The following is a 22,666-nucleotide window of genomic DNA, read 5'->3' on the forward strand; positions in this document are numbered from 1 at the left end:
TCCATGTCAGCTCCCTCGTCCCTGTCAGTTTCCTGGTGCGTGTCAGTTCCCTGGTCCTTGTGAGTTCGCTGGTCCCTGTCAGTTCCCTGGTCCCTGTCAGTTCCCTGGTCTATGTCTGTTCCCTGGACCGTGTCAGTTCCCTGGTCCCATCAGTTCCCTTGTCCGTGTTAGTTCCCTGGACCCTGTCAGTTCACTGGTCCGTGTCAGTTCCCTGGACCGTGTCAGTTCCCTGATCTCATCAGTTCCCTTCTCCGTGTCAGTTCCCTGGTCCCTGTCAGTTCTCTAGTTCGTGTCAGTTCCCTTCTCCGTGTCAGTTCCCTTCTCCGTGTCAGTTCCCTGATCCCTGTCAGTTCCTTGGTCCCTGTTAGTTACCCGGTCCATGTCAGCTCCCTCGTCCCTGTCAGTTTCCTGGTGCGTGTCAGTTCCCTGGTCCTTGTGAGTTCGCTGGTCCCTGTCAGTTCCCTGGTCCCTGTCAGTTCCCTGGTCTATGTCTGTTCCCTGGACCGTGTCAGTTCCCTGGTCCCATCAGTTCCCTTGTCCGTGTTAGTTCCCTGGACCCTGTCAGTTCACTGGTCCGTGTCAGTTCCCTGGACCGTGTCAGTTCCCTGATCTCATCAGTTCCCTTCTCCGTGCCAGTTTCCTGGTGCGTGTCAGTTCCCTGTTCCCTGTCAGTTCCCTGGTGCCTGTCAGTTCACTGTTCCCTGTCAGTTTGCTGGTCCCCGTCAGTACCCTAGACTGTGTCAGTTCCCTGCTCCGTATCATTTCCCTGGTCCGTGTCAGTTTCCTGGTCCCTGTCAGTTCCCTGCTCCCTGTCAGCTCCCTGGTCCCTGTCGGTTTCTCTGGCCCGTGTCAGTTCTCTTGCCCGTGTCAGTTCCCTAGTCCGTGTCAGTTCCCTGCTCCGTGTTAGTTCCCTGGTCCGTGTCAGATCCCTGTTCTCAGTCAGTTCCCTGGTCCCTGTCAGTTTCCTTGTCCGTGTCAGTTGTCTGGTCCATGTCAGTTCCCTGGTCCCGTCAGTTCCCTGGTCCGTTTCAGTTTCCTAGTCTGTGTCAGTTCCCTGTTCCCTGTCAGTTCCCTGGTGTCTGTCAGATCCCTAGCCCCTGTCATTTTCCTGGTCCCCGTCCGTTCCCTGATCCATGTCAGTTTTCTGGTCCCCGTCCGATCCCTAATCCGTATCAGTTCCCTGGTCCGTGTCAGTTCCCTGGTCCCTGTCCGTTCCCTGATCCATGTCAGTTTTCTGGTCCCCGTCCGATCCCTAATCCGTATCAGTTCCCTGGTCCGTGTCAGTTCCCTGGTCCGTGTCAGTTCCCTGGTCCCTGTCAGTTCCCAGGTCCGTGTCAGTTTCCTGGTCCGTGTCAGTTCCCTGGTCAGTGTCATTTCTCTGGTCGGTGTCAGTTCCCCGGTCCCTGTCAGTTCCCAGGTCCGTGTCAGTTCCCTGGTCCGTTTAAGCTCCCTAGTCCCCGTCCGTTCCCTGATCCGCGTCAGTTTTCTTGTCCCCTTCCGATTCCTAATCCGTGTCAGTTCACTGGTCTGTGTTAGTTCCCTCGTCCGTGTAAGTTCCGTGGTCACCGTCTGTTACCTGATCCGTGTCAGGTTTCTGGTTCCCGTCCGATTCCTAATCCGTGTCAGTTCCCTCGTCCCCAACAGTTCCCCTAGTCTCTGTCAGTTCTCTCGTCCCCGTCAGTTCCCCTGGTCCCTGTCAGTTTCCTTCTCCGTGTCAGTTCACTGGTCCATGTCAGTTCCCTGGTCCCGTCAGTTCCCTGGTCCGTTTCAGTTTCCTGGTCTGTGTCAGTTCCCTGTTCCCTGTCAGTTCCCTGGTGTCTGTCAGATCCCTGGTCCCTGTCATTTTCCTGGTCCCCGTCCGTTCCCTGATCCATGTCAGTTTTCTGGTCCCCGTCCGATCCCTAATCCGTATCAGTTCCCTGGTCCGTGTCAGTTCCCTGGTCCGTGTCAGTTCCCTGGTCCCTGTCAGTTCCCAGGTCCGTGTCAGTTCCCTGGTCCCTGTCAGTTCCCTGGTGCCTGTCAGTTCACTGTTCCCTGTCAGTTCCTCTGGCCCGTGTTAGTTCTCTTGTCCGTGTCAGTTCCCTAGTCCGTTTCAGTTCCCTGGTCCGTGTTAGTTCCCTGGTCCGTGTCAGTTCCCTGGTCTCAGTCAGTTCCCTGGTCCCTGTCAGTTCCCTGGTCCGTGTCAGTTCCCTGGTCCCTGTCACTTCCGCTGGTCGGTGTCAGTTCCCTGGTCAGTGTCAGTTCCCTGTTCCCCGTCAGTTTCCTAGTGCCTGTCAGTTCCCTGGTCCCTGTCAGTTCGCTGGTCCCCGTCAGTTCCCTGGTCCGTGTCAGCTCCCCGGTCCCTGACCGTTCCCTGGTCCGTCTCATTTCCCCGATGCCCGTTAGTTCCCCACTCCCTGTCAGTACCCATGTCCTTGTCAATTCCCTGATCCGTGTCAGTTCCCTGGTACGCGTCAGTTCCCTGGTCCCTCTTAATTCCCTGGTCTCTTTCCTTTCCCTGATCCGTGTCAGATCCCTGGTCCGTGTCAGTTCTCTGGTCCTTGTTGGGTCCCTGGTCCCTGTCAGTTCCCTGGTCTCTGTCAGTTTCCTGGTCCTTGTGATTTCGCTGGTCGCTGTCAATTCCCTGGACCGTGTCAGTTCCCTGATCCCAATAGTTCGTTGTCCGTGTCAGTTCCCTGGACCCTGTCAGCTCCCTGGTCCCTGTCAGTTCCTCTGGCCCGTGTTAGTTCTCTTGTCCGTGTCAGTTCCCTAGTCCGTGTCAGTTCCCTGGTCCGTGTTAGTTCCCTGGTCCGTGTCAGTTCCCTGGTCTCAGTCAGTTCCCTGGTCCCTGTCAGTTCCCTGGTCCGTGTCGGTTCCCTGGTCCCTGTCACTTCCGCTGGTCGGTGTCAGTTCCCTGGTCAGTGTCAGTTCCCTGTTCCCCGTCAGTTTCCTAGTGCCTGTCAGTTCTCTGGTCCCTCTCAGTTCGCTGGTCCCCGTCAGTTCCCTGGTCCGTGTCAGCTCCCCGGTCCCTGACCGTTCCCTGGTCCATCTCATTTCCCCGATGCCCGTTAGTTCCCCAGTCCCTGTCAGTACCCATGTCCTTGTCAATTCCCTGATCCGTGTCAGTTCCCTGGTCCGCGTCAGTTCCCTGGTCCCTCTTAATTCCCTGGTCTCTTTCCTTTCCCTGATCCGTGTCAGATCCCTGGTCCGTGTCAGTTCTCTGGTCCGTGTTGGGTCCCTGGTCCCTGTCAGTTCCCTGGTCTCTGTCAGTTCCCTGGTCCTTGTGAGTTCGCTGGTCGGTGTCAATCCCCTGGACCGTGTCAGTTCCCTGATCCCAATAGTTCGTTGTCCGTGTCAGTTCCCTGGTCCCTGTCAGCTCCCTGGTCCCTGTCGGTTCCTCTGGCCCGTGTAAGTTCTCTTGTCCGTGTCAGTTCCCTAGTCCGTGTCAGTTCCCTGCTCCGTGTTAGTTCCCTGGTCCCTGTCAGTTCCCTGCTCCCTGTCAGCTCCCTGGTCCCTGTCGGGTCCTCTGGCCCGTGTCAGTTCCCTTGCCCGTGTCAGCTCCCCCGTCCCCGTTAGTTCCCCAGTCCCTGTCAGTTCCCATGTCCGTGTCAATTCCCTTGTCCGTGTCAGTTCCCTGGACCCCGTCCGTTCCCTCAGCCGTGTCAGTTTCCTAGTCCCTCTCGGTTCCCTGGTCCGTGTCAGTTCCCCGGTCTGTGTCAGTTCCTCAATGCCTGTCAGTTCTCTTGTCCATGTCAGTTCCCTTGTCCGTGTCAGTTTCCTGGTCTCTATCAGTTCCCTAGTCCGTTTCAGTTCCCTGGTCCCAGTCAGTTCCCGGGTGCGTGTCAGTTCCCTGGTTCGTATCAGTTCCCTGGTCCGTATCAGTTCCCTTGTCCGTGTCAGTTCCCTGGTCCTTGTCAGTTCTCTTGTCCGTGTCGGTTCCCTGGTCCCTTTCAGTTCCCTGGTCCGTGTCAGTTCCCTGATCCATGTCAGTTCTCTGGTCCGTGTCGGTTCCCTGGTCCCTGTCACTTCCGCTGGTCGGTGTCAGTTCCCTGGTCAGTGTCAGTTCCCTGTTCCCCGTCAGTTTCCTAGTGCCTGTCAGTTCTCTGGTCCCTCTAAGTTCGCTGGTCCCCGTCAGTTCCCTGGTCCGTGTCAGCTCCCCGGTCCCTGACCGTTCCCTGGTCCGTCTCATTTCCCCGATGCCCGTTAGTTCCCCAGTCCCTGTCAGTACCCATGTCCTTGTGAATTCCCTGATCCGTGTCAGTTCCCTGGTCCGCGTCAGTTCCCTGGTCCCTCTTAATTCCCTGGTCTCTTTCCTTTCCCTGATCCGTGTCAGATCCCTGGTCCGTGTCAGTTCTCTGGTCCGTGTTGGGTCCCTGGTCCCTGTCAGTTCCCTGGTCTCTGTCAGTTCCCTGGTCCTTGTGAGTTCGCTGGTCGGTGTCAATCCCCTGGACCGTGTCAGTTCCCTGATCCCAATAGTTCGTTGTCCGTGTCAGTTCCCTGGTCCCTGTTAGCTCCCTGGTCCCTGTCGGTTCCTCTGGCCCGTGTAAGTTCTCTTGTCCGTGTCAGTTCCCTAGTCCGTGTCAGTTCCCTGCTCCGTGTTAGATCCCTGGTCCCTGTCAGTTCCCTGCTCCCTGTCAGCTCCCTGGTCCCTGTCGGGTCCTCTGGCCCGTGCCAGTTCCCTTGTCCGTGTCAGCTCCCCCGTCCCCGGTAGTTCCCCAGTCCCTGTCAGTTCCCATGTCCGTGTCAATTCCCTTGTCCGTGTCAGTTCCCTGGACCCCGTCCGTTCCCTCAGCCGTGTCAGTTTCCTGGTCCCTCTCGGTTCCCTGGTCCGTGTCCGTTCCCCGGTCTGTGTCAGTTCCTCAATGCCTGTCAGTTCTCTTGTCCATGTCAGTTCCCTTGTCCGTGTCAGTTTCCTGGTCTCTATCAGTTCCCTAGTCCGTTTCAGTTCCCTGGTCCCAGTCAGTTCCCGGGTGCGTGTCAGTTCCCTGGTTCGTATCAGTTCCCTGGTCCGTATCAGTTCCCTTGTCCGTGTCAGTTCCCTGGTCCGTGTCAGTTCTCTTGTCCGTGTCGGTTCCCTGGTCCCTTTCAGTTCCCTGGTCCGTGTCAGTTCCCTGATCCATGTCAGTTCTCTGGTCCGTGTCAGTTCCCTGGTGCCTGTCACTTCCTTGGTCCGTGTGAGTTCCCTGATCCGTGTCATTTCCCCGGTCTGTGTCAGTTCCCCGATCCGTTCAGTTCCCTGATCCGTGTCAGTTCCCCGGTCCACTGCAGTTCCCTGGTCCATGTCGGTTCCCTGGTCCCTGTCAGTTCCCTGGTCCGTGTCAGTTCGCTATCCGTGTCAGATCACCGATCCACTTCAGTTCCCTGGTCTCTGTCAGTTCCCTAGACCGTTTCAGTTCCCTGGTTCGTGTCAGTTCCCTGGTCCGTGTCAGTTCCCTTGTCGGTGTCAGTTCCCTGGTCCGTGTCCGTTCTCTGGTCCGTGTCGGTTCCCTGGTGCCTGTCAGTTCCTTGGTCCGTGCCAGTTCCCTGATCCGTGTCATTTCCCCGATCCATGTCAGTTCACTGGTCCGTGTCAGTTCCCTGGACCCTGTCAGTTCCCTGTTCCCTGTCAGTTCCCTGGTGCCTGTCAGTTCACTGTTCCCTGTCAGTTCCTCTGGCCCGTGTTAGTTCTCTTGTCCGTGTCAGTTCCCTAGTCCATGTTAGTTCCCTGGTCCGTGTCAGTTCCCTGGTCTCAGTCAGTTCCCTGGTCCCTGTCAGTTCCCTGGTCCGTGTCAGTTCCCTGGTCCCTGTCACTTCCGCTGGTCGGTGTCAGTTCCCTGGTCAGTGTCAGTTCCCTGTTCCCCGTCAGTTTCCTAGTGCCTGTCAGTTCCCTGGTCCCTGTCAGTTCGCTGGTCCCCGTCAGTTCCCTGGTCCGTGTCAGCTCCCCGGTCCCTGACCGTTCCCTGGTCCGTCTCATTTCCCCGATGCCCGTTAGTTCCCCACTCCCTGTCAGTACCCATGTCCTTGTCAATTCCCTGATCCATGTCAGTTCCCTGGTACGCGTCAGTTCCCTGGTCCCTCTTAATTCCCTGGTCTCTTTCCTTTCCCTGATCCGTGTCAGATCCCTGGTCCGTGTCAGTTCTTTGGTCCGTGTTGGGTCCCTGGTCCCTGTCAGTTCCCTGGTCTCTGTCAGTTTCCTGGTCCTTGTGATTTCGCTGGTCGCTGTCAATTCCCTGGACCGTGTCAGTTCCCTGATCCCAATAGTTCGTTGTCCGTGTCAGTTCCCTGGACCCTGTCAGCTCCCTGGTCCCTGTCAGTTCCTCTGGCCCGTGTTAGTTCTCTTGTCCGTGTCAGTTCCCTAGTCCGTGTCAGTTCCCTGCTCCGTGTCAGTTCCCTGGTCCCTGTCAGTTCCCTGCTCCCTGTCAGCTCCCTGGTCCCTGTCGGGTCCTCTGGCCCGTGTCAGTTCCCTTGTCCGTGTCAGCTCCCCCGTCCCCGTTAGTTCCCCAGTCCCTGTCAGTTCCCATGTCCGTGTCAATTCCCTTGTCCGTGTCAGTTCCCTGGACCCCGTCCGTTCCCTCAGCCGTGTCAGTTTCCTGGTCCCTCTCGGTTCCCTGGTCCGTGTCAGTTCCCCGGTCTGTGTCAGTTCCTCAATGCCTGTCAGTTCTCTTGTCCATGTCAGTTCCCTTGTCCGTGTCAGTTTCCTGGTCTCTATCAGTTCCCTAGTCCGTTTCAGTTCCCTGGTCCCAGTCAGTTCCCGGGTGCGTGTCAGTTCCCTGGTTCGTATCAGTTCCCTGGTCCGTATCAGTTCCCTTGTCCGTGTCAGTTCCCTGGTCCGTGTCAGTTCTCTTGTCCGTGTCGGTTCCCTGGTCCCTTTCAGTTCCCTGGTCCGTGTCAGTTCCCTGATCCATGTCAGTTCTCTGGTCCGTGTCAGTTCCCTGGTGCCTGTCACTTCCTTGGTCCGTGTGAGTTCCCTGATCCGTGTCATTTCCCCGGTCTGTGTCAGTTCCCCGATCCGTTCAGTTCCCTGATCCGTGTCAGTTCCCCGGTCCACTGCAGTTCCCTGGTCCATGTCGGTTCACTGGTCCCTGTCAGTTCCCTGGTCCGTGTCAGTTCGCTATCGGTGTCAGATCACCGATCCACTTCAGTTCCCTGGTCTCTGTCAGTTCCCTAGACCGTTTCAGTTCCCTGGTTCGTGTCAGTTCCCTGGTCCGTGTCAGTTCCCTTGTCGGTGTCAGTTCCCTGGTCCGTGTCCGTTCTCTGGTCCGTGTCGGTTCCCTGGTGCCTGTCAGTTCCTTGGTCCGTGCCAGTTCCCTGATCCGTGTCATTTCCCCGATCCATGTCAGTTCACTGGTCCGTGTCAGTTCCCTGGACCGTGTCAGTTCCCTGTTCCCTGTCAGTTCCCTGGTGCCTGTCAGTTCACTGTTCCCTGTCAGTTCCTCTGGCCCGTGTTAGTTCTCTTGTCCGTGTCAGTTCCCTAGTCCGTGTCAGTTCCCTTCTCCGTGTCAGTTCCCTGATCCCTGTCAGTTCCTTGGTCCCTGTTAGTTCCCCGGTCCATGTCAGCTCCCTCGTCCCTGTCAGTTTCCTGGTGCGTGTCAGTTCCCTGGTCCTTGTGAGTTCGCTGGTCCCTGTCAGTTCCCTGATCCCTGTCAGTTCCTTGGTCCCTGTTAGTTCCCCGGTCCATGTCAGCTCCCTCGTCCCTGTCAGTTCCCTGGTCCCATCAGTTCCCTTGTCCGTGTTAGTTCCCTGGACCCTGTCAGTTCACTGGTCCGTGTCAGTTCCCTGATCCCATCAGTTCCCTTCTCCGTGCCAGTTTCCTGGTGCGTGTCAGTTCCCTGTTCCCTGTCAGATCCCTGGTCCCTGTCAGTTCACTGTTCCCTGTCAGTTTGCTGGTCCCCGTCAGTACCCTAGTCTGTGTCAGTTCCCTGCTCCGTATCATTTCCCTGGTCCGTGTCAGTTTCCTGGTCCCTGTCAGTTCCCTGCTCCCTGTCAGCTCCCTGGTCCCTGTCGGTTTCTCTGGCCCGTGTCAGCTCTCTTGCCCGTGTCAGTTCCCTAGTCCGTGTCAGTTCCCTGTTCCCTGTCAGTTCCCTGGTGTCTGTCAGATCCCTGGTCCCTGTCATTTTCCTGGTCCCCGTCCGTTCCCTGATCCATGTCAGTTTTCTGGTCCCCGTCCGATCCCTAATCCGTATCAGTTCCCTGGTCCGTGTCAGTTCCCTGGTCCCTGTCAGTTCCCAGGTCCGTGTCAGTTTTCTGGTCCCCGTCCGATCCCTAATCCGTATTAGTTCCCTGGTCCGTGTCAGTTCCCTGGTCCCTGTCAGTTCCCAGGTCCGTGTCAGTTTCCTGGTCCGTGTCAGTTCCCTGGTCAGTGTCATTTCTCTGGTCGGTGTCAGTTCCCCGGTCCCTGTCAGTTCCCAGGTCCGTGTCAGTTCCCTGGTCCGTTTAAGCTCCCTCGTCCCCGTCCGTTCCCTGATCCGTGTCAGTTTTCTTGTCCCCTTCCGATTCCTAATCCGTGTCAGTTCACTGGTCTGTTTTAGTTCCCTCGTCCGTGTAAGTTCCCTGGTCCCGTCTGTTCCCTGATCCGTATCAGTTTTCTGGTTCCCGTCCGATTCCTAATCCGTGTCAGTTCCCTCGTCCCCAACAGTTCCCCTAGTCTCTGTCAGTTCTCTCGTCCCCGTCAGTTCCCCTGGTCCCTGTCAGTTTCCTTGTCCGTGTCAGTTCTCTGGTCCATGTCAGTTCCCTGGTCCCGTCAGTTCCTTGGTCCGTTTCAGTTTCCTGGTCTGTGTCAGTTCCCTGTTCCCTGTCAGTTCCCTGGTGTCTGTCAGATCCCTGGTCCCTGTCATTTTCCTGGTCCCCGTCCGTTCTCTGATTCATGTCAGTTTTCTGGTCCCCGTCCGATCCCTAATCCGTATCAGTTCCCTGGTCCGTGTGGGTTCCCTGGTCCGTGTCAGTTCCCTGGTCCCTGTCAGTTCCCAGGTCCGTGTCAGTTCCCTGGTCCCTGTCAGTTCCGTGGTCCCTGTCCGTTCCCTGATCCATGTCAGTTTTCTGGTCCCTGTCCGATCCCTAATCCGTATCAGTTCCCTGGTCCGTGTCAGTTCCCTGGTCCGTGTCAGTTCCCTGGTCCCTGTCAGTTCCCAGGTCCGTGTCATTTTCCTGGTCCGGGTCAGTTCCCTCGTCAGTGTCATTTCTCTGGTCGGTGGCAGTTCCCCGGTCCCTGTCAGTTCCCAGGTCCGTGTCAGTTCCCTGGTCCGTTTAAGTTCCCTAGTCCACGTCCGTTCCCTGATCCGTGTCAGTTTTCTTGTCCCCTTCCGATTCCTAATCTGTGTCAGTTCACTGGTCTGTGTTAGTTCCCTGGTCCCTGTCAGTTCCCTGGTGCCTGTCCGTTCCTTGATCCATGTCAGTTTTCTGGTCCCCGGCCGATCCCTAATCCGTGTCAGTTCCCTGGTCCGTGTCAGTTCCTTGGTCGGTGTCATTTCCCTGATCCGTGTCAGTTCCGTGGTACCTGCCAGTTCCCATGTCAATGTCAGTTCCCTGGTCCCTTCAGTTCCCTGATCCCTGTCAGTTCCCTGGTCCCCGTCAGTTCCCTGGTCCATGTCAGTTTCCTGGTCGGTGTCAGTTCCCTGTTCCCTGTCAGTTCCCTGGTGTCTGTCAGTTCCCTGGTCCCTGTGAGTTCCCTGGTCCCAGTCAGTTCCCTGGTCCATGTCAGTTCCCTGGTACCCATCCGCTCCCTGATCCGTGTCAGTTTTCTGGTCCCCGTCCGATCCCTAATCCATGTTTAGTTCGCTGGTCCACGTCCGTTCCCCGGTGTCTGTCAGTTCCCTGGTGCCTGTCAGTTCCCTGATCCGTGTCAGTTTCCCGGTCCATGTCAGTTCCGTGGTGCCTGTCAGTTCCCATGTCAATGTCAGTTCCCTGGTCCCTGTCAGTTTCCTTGTCCGTGTCAGTTCTCTGGTCCATGTCAGTTCCCTGGTCCCGTCAGTTCCCTGGTCCGTTTCAGTTTCCTGGTCTGTGTCAGTTCCCTGGTCCCTGTCAGTTCCCTGGTCCCTGTCATTTCCCAGATCCGTGTTAGTTCCCTGATCCGTGTCAGATTCCTGGTCCATGTCAGTTCCCTGGTCCTTGTCGTTTCCCTTGTCCCAGTTAGTTCCCTGGTCTCAGTTAGTTCCCTGGTCCCTGTCATTTCCCTGATCCGTGTCAGTTTCCTGGTCGGTGTCAGTTCCCCGTACCCTGTCAGTTCCCTGGTCCATGTCAGGTGCCTGGTCCCTGTGTGTTCTCCAGTCCGTGTCTGTTCCCTCGTTCCCGTCAGTTCCCTGGTCCGTGACAGTTCCCTGTTTCATGTCAGTTCCCTGGTCCATGTCAGGTCCCTGTCCGTGTGATTTCCCTGGACCCCGTCAGGTCCCTGGTCGGTGTCAGTTTCCTTGTCCGTGTCAGTTCCCTGCAGTTCCCTGGTCCGTGTCAGTTTCCTGGTCCGTGTCAGTTCCCTGGTCGGTTTCAGTTCCCTGTTCCCTCTCAGTTCCCTGTTGTCTGTCAGCTCCCTGGTCTCTGTGAGTTCCCTGGGCCCTGTCAGTTCCAGGCTCTGTGTCAGTTCCCTGGTCCGTGTCAGTTTCCTGGTCCGCGTCAGTTACCTGGTCAGTGTCCTTTCTCTGGTCGGTGTCAGTTCCCCGGTCCCTGTCAGTTCCCAGGTCCGTGTCAGTTCCCTGGTCCGTTTAAGTTCCCTAGTCCCCGTCCGTTCCCTGATCCGTGTCAGTTTTCTTGTCCCCTTCCAATTCCTAATCCGTGTCAGTTCACTGGTCTGTGTCAGTTCCCTCGTCCGTGTAAGTTCCCTGGTCCCGGTCTGTTCCCTAATCCGTGTCAGTTCCCTCGTCCCCAACAGTTCCCCTAGTCTCTGTCAGTTCTCTCGTCCCCGTCAGTTCCCCTGGTCCCTGTCAGTTTCCTTGTCCGTGTCAGTTCTCTGGTCCATGTCAGTTCCCTGGTCCCGTCAGTTCCCTGGTCCGTTTCAGTTTCCTGGTCTGTGTCAGTTCCCTGTTCCCTGTCAGTTCCCTGGTGTCTGTCAGATCCCTGGTCCCTGTCATTTTCCTGGTCCCCGTCCGTTTCCTGATCCATGTCAGCTTTCTGGTCCTCGTCCGATCCCTAATCCGTATCAGTTCCCTGGTCCGTGTGGGTTCCCCGGTCCGTGTTAGTTCCCTGGTCCCTGTCAGTTCCCAGGTCCGTGTCAGTTCCCTGGTCCCTGTCAGTTCCGTGTTCCCTGTCCGTTCCCTGATCCATGTCAGTTTTCTGGTCCCTGTCCGATCCCTAATCCGTATCAGTTCCCTGGTCCGTGTCAGTTCCCTGGTCCGTGTCAGTTCCCTGGTCCCTGTCAGTTCCCAGGTCCGTGTCATTTTCCTGGTCCGTGTCAGTTCCCTCGTCAGTGTCATTTCTCTGGTCGGTGTCAGTTCCCCGGTCCCTGTCAGTTTCCAGGTCCGTGTCAGTTCCCTGGTCCGTTTAAGTTCCCTAGTCCCCGTCCGTTCCCTGATCCGTGTCAGTTTTCTTGTCCCCTTCCGATTCCTAATCTGTGTCAGTTCACTGGTCTGTGTTAGTTCCCTGGTCCCTGTCTGTTCCCTGGTCCCTGTCCGTTGCTTGATCAATGTCAGTTTTCTGGTTCCCGGCCGATCCCTAATCCGTGTCAGTTCCCTGGTCGGTGTCATTTCCCTGATCCGTGTCAGTTCCGTGGTACCTGTCAGTTCCCATGTCAATGTCAGTTCCCTGGACCCTGTCAGTTCCCTGATCCCTGTCAGTTCCCTGGTCCTCTTCAGTTCCCTGGTCCATGTCAGTTTCCTGGTCGGTGTCAGTTCCCTGTTCCCTGTCAGTTCCCTGGTGTCTGTCAGTTCCCTGGTCCCTGTGAGTTCCCTGGTCCCAGTCAGTTCCCTGGTCCATGTCAGTTCCCTGGTACCCATCCGCTCCCTGATCAGTGTCAGTTTTCTTGTCCCCGTCCGATCCCTAGTCCATGTTTAGTTCGCTGGTCCACGTCCGTTCCCCGGTGCCTGTCAGTTCCCTGGTGCCTGTCAGTTCCCTGATCCGTGTCAGTTTCCCGGTCCATGTCAGTTCCGTGGTGCCTGTCAGTTCCCATGTCAATGTCAGTTCCCTGGTCCCTGTCAGTTTCCTTGTCCGTGTCAGTTCTCTGGTCCATGTCAGTTACCTCGTCCACGTCAGTTCCCCTGGTCCGTGTCAGTTCCCTCGTCCACGTCAGTTCCGCTGGTCCGTCTCAGTTCCCTCGTCCCCGTCAGTTCCCCGGGTCCCCGTCAGTTCCCTGGTCCATGTCAGTTCCCTGGTCCCCATCCGCTCCCTGATCCGTGTCAGTTTTCTGGTCCCCGTCCGATCCCTAATCTATTTCAGTTCGCTGGTCCACGTCAGTTCCCCAGTGCCTGTCAGTTCCCTGATCCGTGTCAGTTCCCCGGTCCATGTCAGTTCCGTTGTGCCTGTCAGTTCCCATGTCAATGTCAGTTCCGTGGTGCCTGTCAGTTCCCTTATCCATGTCAGTTCCCTGGTCCCTGTCAGTTCCCTGGTCCCTGTCAGTTCTCTAGTTCGTGTCAGTTCCCTTCTCCGTGTCACTTCCCTTCTCCGTGTCAGTTCCCTGATCCCTGTCAGTTCCTTGGTCCCTATTAGTTCCCCGGTCCATGTCAGCTCCCTCGTCCCTGTCAGTTCCCTTCTCCGTGTCAGTTCCCTTCTCCGTGTCAGTTCCCTGATCCCTGTCAGTTCCTTGGTCCCTGTTAGTTCCCCTGTCCATGTCAGCTCCCTCGTCCCTGTCAGTTTCCTGGTGCGTGTCAGTTCCCTGGTCCTTGTGAGTTCGCTGGTCCCTGTCAGTTCCCTGGTCCCTGTCAGTTCCCTGGACCGTGTCAGTTCCCAGGTCCGTGTCAGTTTCCTGGTCCGTGTCAGTTCCCTCGTCAGTGTCATTTCTCTGGTCGATGTCAGTTCCCCGGTCCCTGTCAGTTCCCAGGTCCGTGTCAGTTCCCTGGTCCGTTTAAGTTCCCTAGTCCCCGTCCGTTCCCTGATCCGTGTCAGTTTTCTCGTCCCCTTCCGATTCCTAAACCGTGTCAGTTCACTGGTCTGTGTTAGTTCCCTCGTCCGTGTAAGTTCCCTGGTCCCCGTCTGTTCCCTGATCCGTGTCAGTTTTCTGGTTCCCGTCCGATTCCTAATCCGTGTCAGTTCCCTCGTCCCCAACAGTTCCCCTAGTCTCTGTCAGTTCTCTCGTCCCCGTCAGTTCCCCTGGTCCCTGTCAGTTTCCTTGTCCGTGTCAGTTCTCTGGTCCATGTCAGTTCCCTGGTCCCGTCAGTTCCCTGGTCCGTTTCAGTTTCCTGGTCTGTGTCAGTTCCCTGTTCCCTGTCAGTTCCCTGGTGTCTGTCAGATCCCTGGTCCCTGTCATTTTCCTGGTCCCCGTCCGTTCCCTGATTCATGTCAGTTTTCTGGTCCCCGTCCGATCCCTAATCCGTATCAGTTCCCTGGTCCGTGTGGGTTCCCTGGTCCGTGTCAGTTCCCTGGTCCCTGTCAGTTCCCTGGTCGGTGTCATTTCCCTGATCCGTGTCAGTTCCGTGGTACCTGTCAGTTCCCATGTCAATGTCAGTTCCCTGGTCCCTGTCAGTTCCCTGATCCCTGTCAGTTCCCCGGTTCACATCAGTTCCCTGGTGCCTGTCAGTTCCCTGATCCGTGTCAGTTCCCCTGGTCCCCGTCAGTTCCCTGGTTCATGTCAGTTTCCTGGTCGGTGTCAGTTCCCTGTTCCCTGTCAGTTTCCTGGTGTCTGTCAGTTCCCTGGTCCCTGTGAGTTCCCTGGTCCCAGTCAGTTCCCTGGTCCATGTCAGTTCCCTGGTACCCATCCGCTCCCTGATCCGTGTCAGTTTTCTGGTCCCCGTCCGATCCCTAATCCATGTTTAGTTCGCTGGTCCACGTCCGTTCCCCGGTGCCTGTCAGTTCCCTGGTGCCTGTCAGTTCCCTGATCCGTGTCAGTTTCCCGGTCCATGTCAGTTCCGTGGTGCCTGTCAGTTCCCATGTCAATGTCAGTTCCCTGGTCCCTGTCAGTTTCCTTGTCCGTGTCAGTTCTCTGGTCCATGTCAGTTCCCTGGTCCCGTCAGTTCCCTGGTCCGTTTCAGTTTCCTGGTCTGTGTCAGTTCCCTGTTCCCTGTCAGTTCCCTGGTGTCTGTCAGATCCCTGGTCCCTGTCATTTTCCTGGTCCCCGTCCGTTCCCTGATCCATGTCAGTTTTCTGGTCCCCGTCCGATCCCCAATCCGTATCAGTTCCCTGGTCCGTGTCAGTTCCCTGGTCCGTGTCAGTTCCCTGGTCCCTGTCAGTTCCCAGGTCCGTGTCAGTTCCCTGGTCCCTGTCAGTTCCCTGGTCCCTGTCCGTTCCCTGATCCATGTCAGTTTTTTGGTCCCCGTCCGATCCCTAATCCGTGTCAGTTCCCTGTTCCGTGTCAGTTCCCTGGTCGGTGTTATTTCCCTGATCCGTGTCAGTTCCCTCGTCCCCGTCAGTTCCCCTGGTCCGTGTCAGTTCCCTCGTCCACGTCAGTTCCGCTGGTCCGTCTCAGTTCCCTCGTCCCCGTCAGTTCCCCGGGTCCCCGTCAGTTCCCTGGTCCATGTCAGTTCCCTGGTCCGAATCCGCTCCCTGATCCGTGTCAGTTTTCTGGTCCCCGTCCGATCCCTAATCTATTTCAGTTCGCTGGTCCACGTCAGTTCCCCAGTGCCTGTCAGTTCCCTGATCCGTGTCAGTTCCCCGGTCCACGTCAGTTCCGTTGTGCCTTTCAGTTCCCATGTCAATGTCAGTTCCGTGTTGCCTGTCAGTTCCCTTATCCATGTCAGTTCCCTGGTCCCTGTCAGTTCCCTGGTCCCTGTCAGTTCTCTCGTTCGTGTCAGTTCCCTTCTCCGTGTCAGTTCCCTTCTCCGTGTCAGTTCCCTGATCCCTGTCAGTTCCTTGGTCCCTATTAGTTCCCCGGTCCATGTCAGCTCCCTCGTCCCTGTCAGTTCCCTTCTCCGTGTCAGTTCTCTTCTCCGTGTCAGTTCCCTGATCCCTGTCAGTTCCTTGGTCCCTGTTAGTTCCCCGGTCCATGTCAGCTCCCTCGTCCCTGTCAGTTTCCTGGTGCGTGTCAGTTCCCTGGTCCTTGTGAGTTCGCTGGTCCCTGTCAGTTCCCTGATCCCTGTCAGTTCCTTGGTCCCTGTTAGTTCCCCGGTCCATGTCAGCTCCCTCGTCCCTGTCAGTTCCCTGGTCCCATCAGTTCCCTTGTCCGTGTTAGTTCCCTGGACCCTGTCAGTTCCCTGGTCCCATCAGTTCCCTGTTCCCTGTCAGTTCCCTGCTCCGTATCATTTCCCTGGTCCGTGTCAGTTTCCTGGTCCCTGTCAGTTCCCTGCTCCCTGTCAGCTCCCTGGTCCCTGTCGGTTTCTCTGGCCCGTGTCAGCTCTCTTGCCCGTGTCAGTTCCCTAGTCCGTGTCAGTTCCCTGCTCCGTGTTAGTTCCCTGGTCCGTGTCAGATCCCTGTTCTCAGTCAGTTCCCTGGTCCCTGTCAGTTTCCTTGTCCGTGTCAGTTGTCTGGTCCATGTCAGTTCCCTGGTCCCGTCAGTTCCCTGGTCCGTTTCAGTTTCCTGGTCTGTGTCAGTTCCCTGTTCACTGTCAGTTCCCTGGTGTCTGTCAGATCCCTGGCCCCTGTCATTTTCCTGGTCCCCGTCCGTTCCCTGATCCATGTCAGTTTTCTGGTCCCCGTCCGATCCCTAATCCGTATCAGTTCCCTGGTCCGTGTCAGTTCCCTGGTCCCTGTCAGTTCCCAGGTCCGTGTCAGTTTTCTGGTCCCCGTCCGATCCCTAATCCGTATTAGTTCCCTGGTCCGTGTCAGTTCCCTGGTCCCTGTCAGTTCCCAGGTCCGTGTCAGTTTCCTGGTCCGTGTCAGTTCCCTGGTCAGTGTCATTTCTCTGGTCGGTGTCAGTTCCCCGGTCCCTGTCAGTTCCCAGGTCCGTGTCAGTTCCCTGGTCAGTTTAAGCTCCCTCGTCCCCGTCCGTTCCCTGATCCGTGTCAGTTTTCTTGTCCCCTTCCGATTCCTAATCCGTGTCAGTTCACTGGTCTGTTTTAGTTCCCTCGTCCGTGTAAGTTCCCTGGTCCCCGTCTGTTCCCTGATCCGTGTCAGTTTTCTGGTTCCCGTCCGATTCCTAATCCGTGTCAGTTCCCTCGTCCCCAACAGTTCCCCTAGTCTCTGTCAGTTCTCTCGTCCCCGTCAGTTCCCCTGGTCCCTGTCAGTTTCCTTGTCCGTGTCAGTTCTCTGGTCCATGTCAGTTCCCTGGTCCCGTCAGTTCCTTGGTCCGTTTCAGTTTCCTGGTCTGTGTCAGTTCCCTGTTCCCTGTCAGTTCCCTGGTGTCTGTCAGATCCCTGGTCCCTGTCATTTTCCTGGTCCCCGTCCGTTCCCTGATTCATGTCAGTTTTCTGGTCCCCGTCCGATCCCTAATCCGTATCAGTTCCCTGGTCCGTGTGGGTTCCCTGTTCCCTGTCAGTTCCCTGGTGTCTGTCAGATCCCTGGTCCCTGTCATTTTCCTGGTCCCCGTCCGTTCCCTGATTCATGTCAGTTTTCTGGTCCCCGTCCGATCCCTAATCCGTATCAGTTCCCTGGTCCGTGTGGGTTCCCTGGTCCGTGTCAGTTCCCTGGTCCCTGTCAGTTCCCAGGTCCGTGTCAGTTCCCTGGTCCCTGTCAGTTCCGTGGTCCCTGTCCGTTCCCTGATCCATGTCAGTTTTCTGGTCCCTGTCCGATCCCTAATCCGTATCAGTTCCCTGGTCCGTGTCAGTTCCCTGGTCCGTGTCAGTTCCCTGGTCCCTGTCAGTTCCGTGGTCCCTGTCCGTTCCCTGATCCATGTCAGTTTTCTGGTCCCTGTCCGATCCCTAATCCGTATCAGTTCCCTGGTCCGTGTCATTTTCCTGGTCCGTGTCAGTTCCCTCGTCAGTGTCATTTCTCTGGTCTGTGGCAGTTCCCCGGTCCCTGTCAGTTCCCAGGTCCGTGTCAGTTCCCTGGTCCGTTTAAGTTCCCTAGTCCACGTCCGTTCCCTGATCCGTGTCAGTTTTCTTGTCCCCTTCCGATTCCTAATCTGTGTCAGTTCACTGGTCTGTGTTAGTTCCCTGGTCCCTGTCAGTTCCCTGGTGCCTGTCCGTTCCTTGACCCATGTCAGTTTTCTGGACCCCGGCCGATCCCTAATCCGTGTCAGTTCCCTGGTCCGTGTCAGTTCCCTGGTCGGTGTCATTTCCCTGATCCGTGTCAGTTCCGTGGTACCTGCCAGTTCCCATGTCAATGTCAGTTCCCTGGTCCCTGTCAGTTCCCTGATCCCTGTCAGTTCCCTGGTCCCCGTCAGTTCCCTGGTCCCTGTCAGTTTCCTGGTCGGTGTCAGTTCCCTGTTCCCTGTCAGTTCCCTGGTGTCTGTCAGTTCCCTGGTCCCTGTGAGTTCCCTGGTCCCAGTCAGTTCCCTGGTCCATGTCAGTTCCCTGGTACCCATCCGCTCCCTGATCCGTGTCAGTTTTCTGGTCCCCGTCCGATCCCTAATCCATGTTTAGTTCGCTGGTCCACGTCCGTTCCCCGGTGCCTGTCAGTTCCCTGGTGCCTGTCAGTTCCCTGATCCGTGTCAGTTTCCCGGTCCATGTCAGTTCCGTGGTGCCTGTCAGTTCCCATGTCAATGTCAGTTCCCTGGTCCCTGTCAGTTTCCTTGTCCGTGTCAGTTCTCTGGTCCATGTCAGTTCCCTGGTCCCGTCAGTTCCCTGGTCCGTTTCAGTTTCCTGGTCTGTGTCAGTTCCCTGGTCCCTGTCAGTTCCCTGGTCCCTGTCATTTCCCAGATCCGTGTTAGTTCCCTGATCCGTGTCAGATTCCTGGTCCATGTCAGTTCCCTGGTCCTTGTCGTTTCCCTTGTCCCAGTTAGTTCCCTGGTCTCAGTTAGTTCCCTGGTCCCTGTCATTTCCCTGATCCGTGTCAGTTTCCTGGTCGGTGTCAGTTCCCCGTACCCTGTCAGTTCCCTGGTCCATGTCAGGTGCTGGTCCCTGTGTGTTCTCCAGTCCGTGTCAGTTCCCTCGTTCCCGTCAGTTCCCTGGTCCGTGTCAGTTCCCTGTTTCATGTCAGTTCCCTGGTCCATGTCAGGTCCCTGTCCGTGTGATTTCCCTGGACCCCGTCAGGTCCCTGGTCGGTGTCAGTTTCCTTGTCCGTGTCAGTTCCCTGCAGTTCCCTGGTCCGTGTCAGTTTCCTGGTCCGTGTCAGTTCCCTGGTCGGTTTCAGTTCCCTGTTCCCTCTCAGTTCCCTGTTGTCTGTCAGCTCCCTGGTCTCTGTGAGTTCCCTGGGCCCTGTCAGTTCCAGGCTCTGTGTCAGTTCCCTGGTCCGTGTCAGTTTCCTGGTCCTCGTCAGTTCCCTGGTCAGTGTCATTTCTCTGGTCGGTGTCAGTTCCCCGGTCCCTGTCAGTTCCCAGGTCCGTGTCAGTTCCCTGGTCCGTTTAAGTTCCCTAGTCCCCGTCCGTTCCCTGATCCGTGTCAGTTTTCTTGTCCCCTTCCAATTCCTAATCCGTGTCAGTTCACTGGTCTGTGTCAGTTCCCTCGTCCGTGTAAGTTCCCTGGTCCCGGTCTGTTCCCTGATCCGTGTCAGTTTTCTGGTCCCCGTCCGATTCCTAATCCGTGTCAGTTCCCTCGTCCCCAACAGTTCCCCTAGTCTCTGTCAGTTCTCTCGTCCCCGTCAGTTCCCCTGGTCCCTGTCAGTTTCCTTGTCCGTGTCAGTTCTCTGGTCCATGTCAGTTCCCTGGTCCCGTCAGTTCCCTGGTCCGTTTCAGTTTCCTGGTCTGTGTCAGTTCCCTGTTCCCTGTCAGTTCCCTGGTGTCTGTCAGATCCCTGGTCCCTGTCATTTTCCTGGTCCCCGTCCGTTCCCTGATCCATGTCAGCTTTCTGGTCCTCGTCCGATCCCTAATCCGTATCAGTTCCCTGGTCCGTGTGGGTTCCCTGGTCCGTGTTAGTTCCCTGGTCCCTGTCAGTTCCCAGGTCCGTGTCAGTTCCCTGGTCCCTGTCAGTTCCGTGGTCCCTGTCCGTTCCCTGATCCATGTCAGTTTTCTGGTCCCTGTCCGATCCCTAATCCGTATCAGTTCCCTGGTCCGTGTCAGTTCCCTGGTCCGTGTCAGTTCCCTGGTCCCTGTCAGTTCCCAGGTCCGTGTCATTTTCCTGGTCCGTGTCAGTTCCCTCGTCAGTGTCATTTCTCTGGTCGGTGTCAGTTCCCCGGTCCCTGTCAGTTTCCAGGTCCGTGTCAGTTCCCTGGTCCGTTTAAGTTCCCTAGTCCCCGTCCGTTCCCTGATCCGTGTCAGTTTTCTTGTCCCCTTCCGATTCCTAATCTGTGTCAGTTCACTGGTCTGTGTTAGTTCCCTGGTCCCTGTCAGTTCCCTGGTCCCTGTCCGTTGCTTGATCCATGTCAGTTTTCTGGTCCCCGGCCGATCCCTAATCCGTGTCAGTTCCCTTGTCCGTGTCAGTTCCCTGGTCGGTGTCATTTCCCTGATCCGTGTCAGTTCCGTGGTACCTGTCAGTTCCCATGTCAATGTCAGTTTCCTGGTCGGTGTCAGTTCCCTGTTCCCTGTCAGTTCCCTGGTGTCTGTCAGTTCCCTGGTCCCTGTGAGTTCCCTGGTCCCAGTCAGTTCCCTGGTCCATGTCAGTTCCCTGGTACCCATCCGCTCCCTGATCCGTGTCAGTTTTCTTGTCCCCGTCCGATCCCTAATCCATGTTTAGTTCGCTGGTCCACGTCCGTTCCCCGGTGCCTGTCAGTTCCCTGGTGCCTGTCAGTTCCCTGATCCGTGTCAGTTTCCCGGTCCATGTCAGTTCCGTGGTGCCTGTCAGTTCCTATGTCAATGTCAGTTCCCTGGTCCCTGTCAGTTTCCTTGTCCGTGTCAGTTCTCTGGTCCATGTCAGTTCCCTGGTCCCGTCAGTTCCCTGGTCCGTTTCAGTTTCCTGGTCTGTGTCAGTTCCCTGGTCCCTGTCAGTTCCCTGGTCCCTGTCATTTCCCAGATCCGTGTCAGTTCCCTGATCCGTGTCAGATTCCTGGTGCATGTCAGTTCCCTGGTCCTTGTCGTTTCCCTTGTCCTAGTTAGTTCCCTGGTCTCAGTTAGTTCCCTGGTCCCTGTCATTTCCCTGATCCGTGTCAGTTTCCTGGTCGGTGTCAGTTCCCTGGTCGGTGTCATTTCCCTGATCCGTGTCAGTTCCGTGGTACCTGTCAGTTCCCATGTCAATGTCAGTTCCCTGGTCCCTGTCAGTTCCCTGATCCCTGTCAGTTCCCTGGTCCCCTTCAGTTCCCTGGTCCATGTCAGTTTCCTGGTCGGTGTCAGTTCCCTGTTCCCTGTCAGTTCCCTGGTGTCTGTCAGTTCCCTGGTCCCTGTGAGTTCCCTGGTCCCAGTCAGTTCCCTGGTCCATGTCAGTTCCCTGGTACCCATCCGCTCCCTGATCCGTGTCAGTTTTCTTGTCCCCGTCCGATCCCTAATCCATGTTTAGTTCGCTGGTCCACGTCCGTTCCCCGGTGCCTGTCAGTTCCCTGGTGCCTGTCAGTTCCCTGATCCGTGTCAGTTTCCCGGTCCATGTCAGTTCCGTGGTGCCTGTCAGTTCCCATGTCAATGTCAGTTCCCTGGTCCCTGTCAGTTTCCTTGTCCGTGTCAGTTCTCTGGTCCATGTCAGTTCCCTGGTCCGTTTCAGTTTCCTGGTCTGTGTCAGTTCCCTGGTCCCTGTCAGTTACCTGGTCCCTGTCATTTCCCAGATCCGTGTCAGTTCCCTGATCCGTGTCAGATTCCTGGTGCATGTCAGTTCCCTGGTCCTTGTCGTTTCCCTTGTCCTAGTTAGTTCCCTGGTCTCAGTTAGTTCCCTGGTCCCTGTCATTTCCCTGATCCGTGTCAGTTTCCTGGTCGGTGTCAGTTCCTCGTACCCTGTCAGTTCCCTGGTCCATGTCAGGTGCCTGGTCCCTGTGTGTTCTCCAGTCCGTGTCAGTTCCCTTGTTCCCGTCAGTTCCCTGGTCCGTGTCAGTTCCCTGTTTCATGTCAGTTCCCTGGTCCATGTCAGGTCCCTGTCCGTGTGATTTCCCTGGACCCCGTCAGGTCCCTGGTCGGTGTCAGTTTCCTTGTCCGTGTCAGTTCCCTGCAGTTCCCTGGTCCGTGTCAGTTTCCTGGTCCGTGTCAGTTCCCTGGTCGGTTTCAGTTCCCTGTTCCCTCTCAGTTCCCTGTTGTCTGTCAGCTCCCTGGTCTCTGTGAGTTCCCTGGGCCCTGTCAGTTCCAGGCTCTGTGTCAGTTCCCTGGTCCGTGTCAGTTTCCTGGTCCGCGTCAGTTCCCTGGTCAGTGTCATTTCTCTGGTCGGTGTCAGTTCCCCGGTCCCTGTCAGTTCCCAGGTCCGTGTCAGTTCCCTGGTCCGTTTAAGTTCCCTAGTCCCCGTCCGTTCCCTGATCCGTGTCAGTTTTCTTGTCCCCTTCCAATTCCTAATTCGTGTCAGTTCACTGGTCTGTGTCAGTTCCCTGGTCCGTTTAAGTTCCCTAGTCCCCGTCCGTTCCCTGATCCGTGTCAGTTTTCTTGTCCCCTTCCAATTCCTAATCCGTGTCAGTTCACTGGTCTGTGTCAGTTCCCTCGTCCGTGTAAGTTCCCTGGTCCCCGTCTGTTCCCTGATCCGTGTCAGTTTTCTGGTCCCCGTCCGATTCCTAATCCGTTTCAGTTCCCTCGTCCCCATCAGTTCCCCTAGTCCCTGTCAGTTCCCTCGTCCCCGTCAGTTCCCCTGGTCACTGTCAGTTTCCTTGTGCGTGTCAGTTCTCTGGTCCATGTCAGTTCCCTGGTCCCGTCAGTTCCCTGGTGCGTTTCAGTTTCCTGGTCTGTGTCAGTTCCCTGTTCCCTGTCAGTTCCCTGGTGTCTATCAGATCCCTAGTCCCTGTCATTTTCCTGGTCCCCGTCCGTTCCCTGATCCATCTCAGTTTTCTGGTCCCCGTCCGATCCCTAATCCGTATCAGTTACCTGGTCCCTGTCACTTCCCAATTCCGTGTCAGTTTCCTGGTCCGTGTCAGTTCCCTCGTCAGTGTCATTTCTCTGGTCGGTGTCAGTTCCCCGGTCCCTGTCAGTTCCCAGGTCCGTGTCAGTTCCCTGGTCCGTTTAAGTTCCCTATTCCCCGTTCGTTCCCTGATCCGTGTCAGTTTTCTTGTCCCCTTCCGATTCCTAATCCGTGTCAGTTTAGTGGTCTGTGTTAGTTCCCTCGTCCGTGTAAGTTCCCTGGTCCCCGTCTGTTCCTTGATCCGTGTCAGTTTTCTGGGTCCCGTCCGATTCCTAATCCGTGTCAGTTCCCTCGTCCCAATCAGTTCCCCTAGTCTCTGTCAGTTCCCTCGTCCCCGTCAGTTCCCCTGGTCCCTGTTAGTTTCCTTGTCCGTGTCAGTTCTCTGGTCCATGTCAGTTCCCTGGTCCCGTCAGTTCCCTGGTCCGTTTCAATTTCCTGGTCTGTGTCAGTTCCCTGTTCCCTGTCAGTTCCCTGATCCGTGTCAGTTTTTTGGTCCCCGTCCGATCCCTAATCCGTGTCAGTTCCCTGGTCCGTGTCAGTTCCCTGGTCGGTGTCATTTCCCTTATCCGTGTCAGTTCCCTCGTCCCCGTCAGTTCCCCTGGTCCGTGTCAGTTCCCTCGTCCACGTCAGTTCCGCTGGTCCGTCTCAGTTCCCTCGTCCCCGTCAGTTCCCCGGGTCCCCGTCAGTTCCCTGGTCCATGTCAGTTCCCTGGT

This window comes from Mobula hypostoma, chromosome 30 (assembly GCF_963921235.1).
Source record: "Mobula hypostoma chromosome 30, sMobHyp1.1, whole genome shotgun sequence".
Taxonomy (NCBI): Eukaryota; Metazoa; Chordata; class Chondrichthyes; order Myliobatiformes; family Myliobatidae; genus Mobula; species Mobula hypostoma.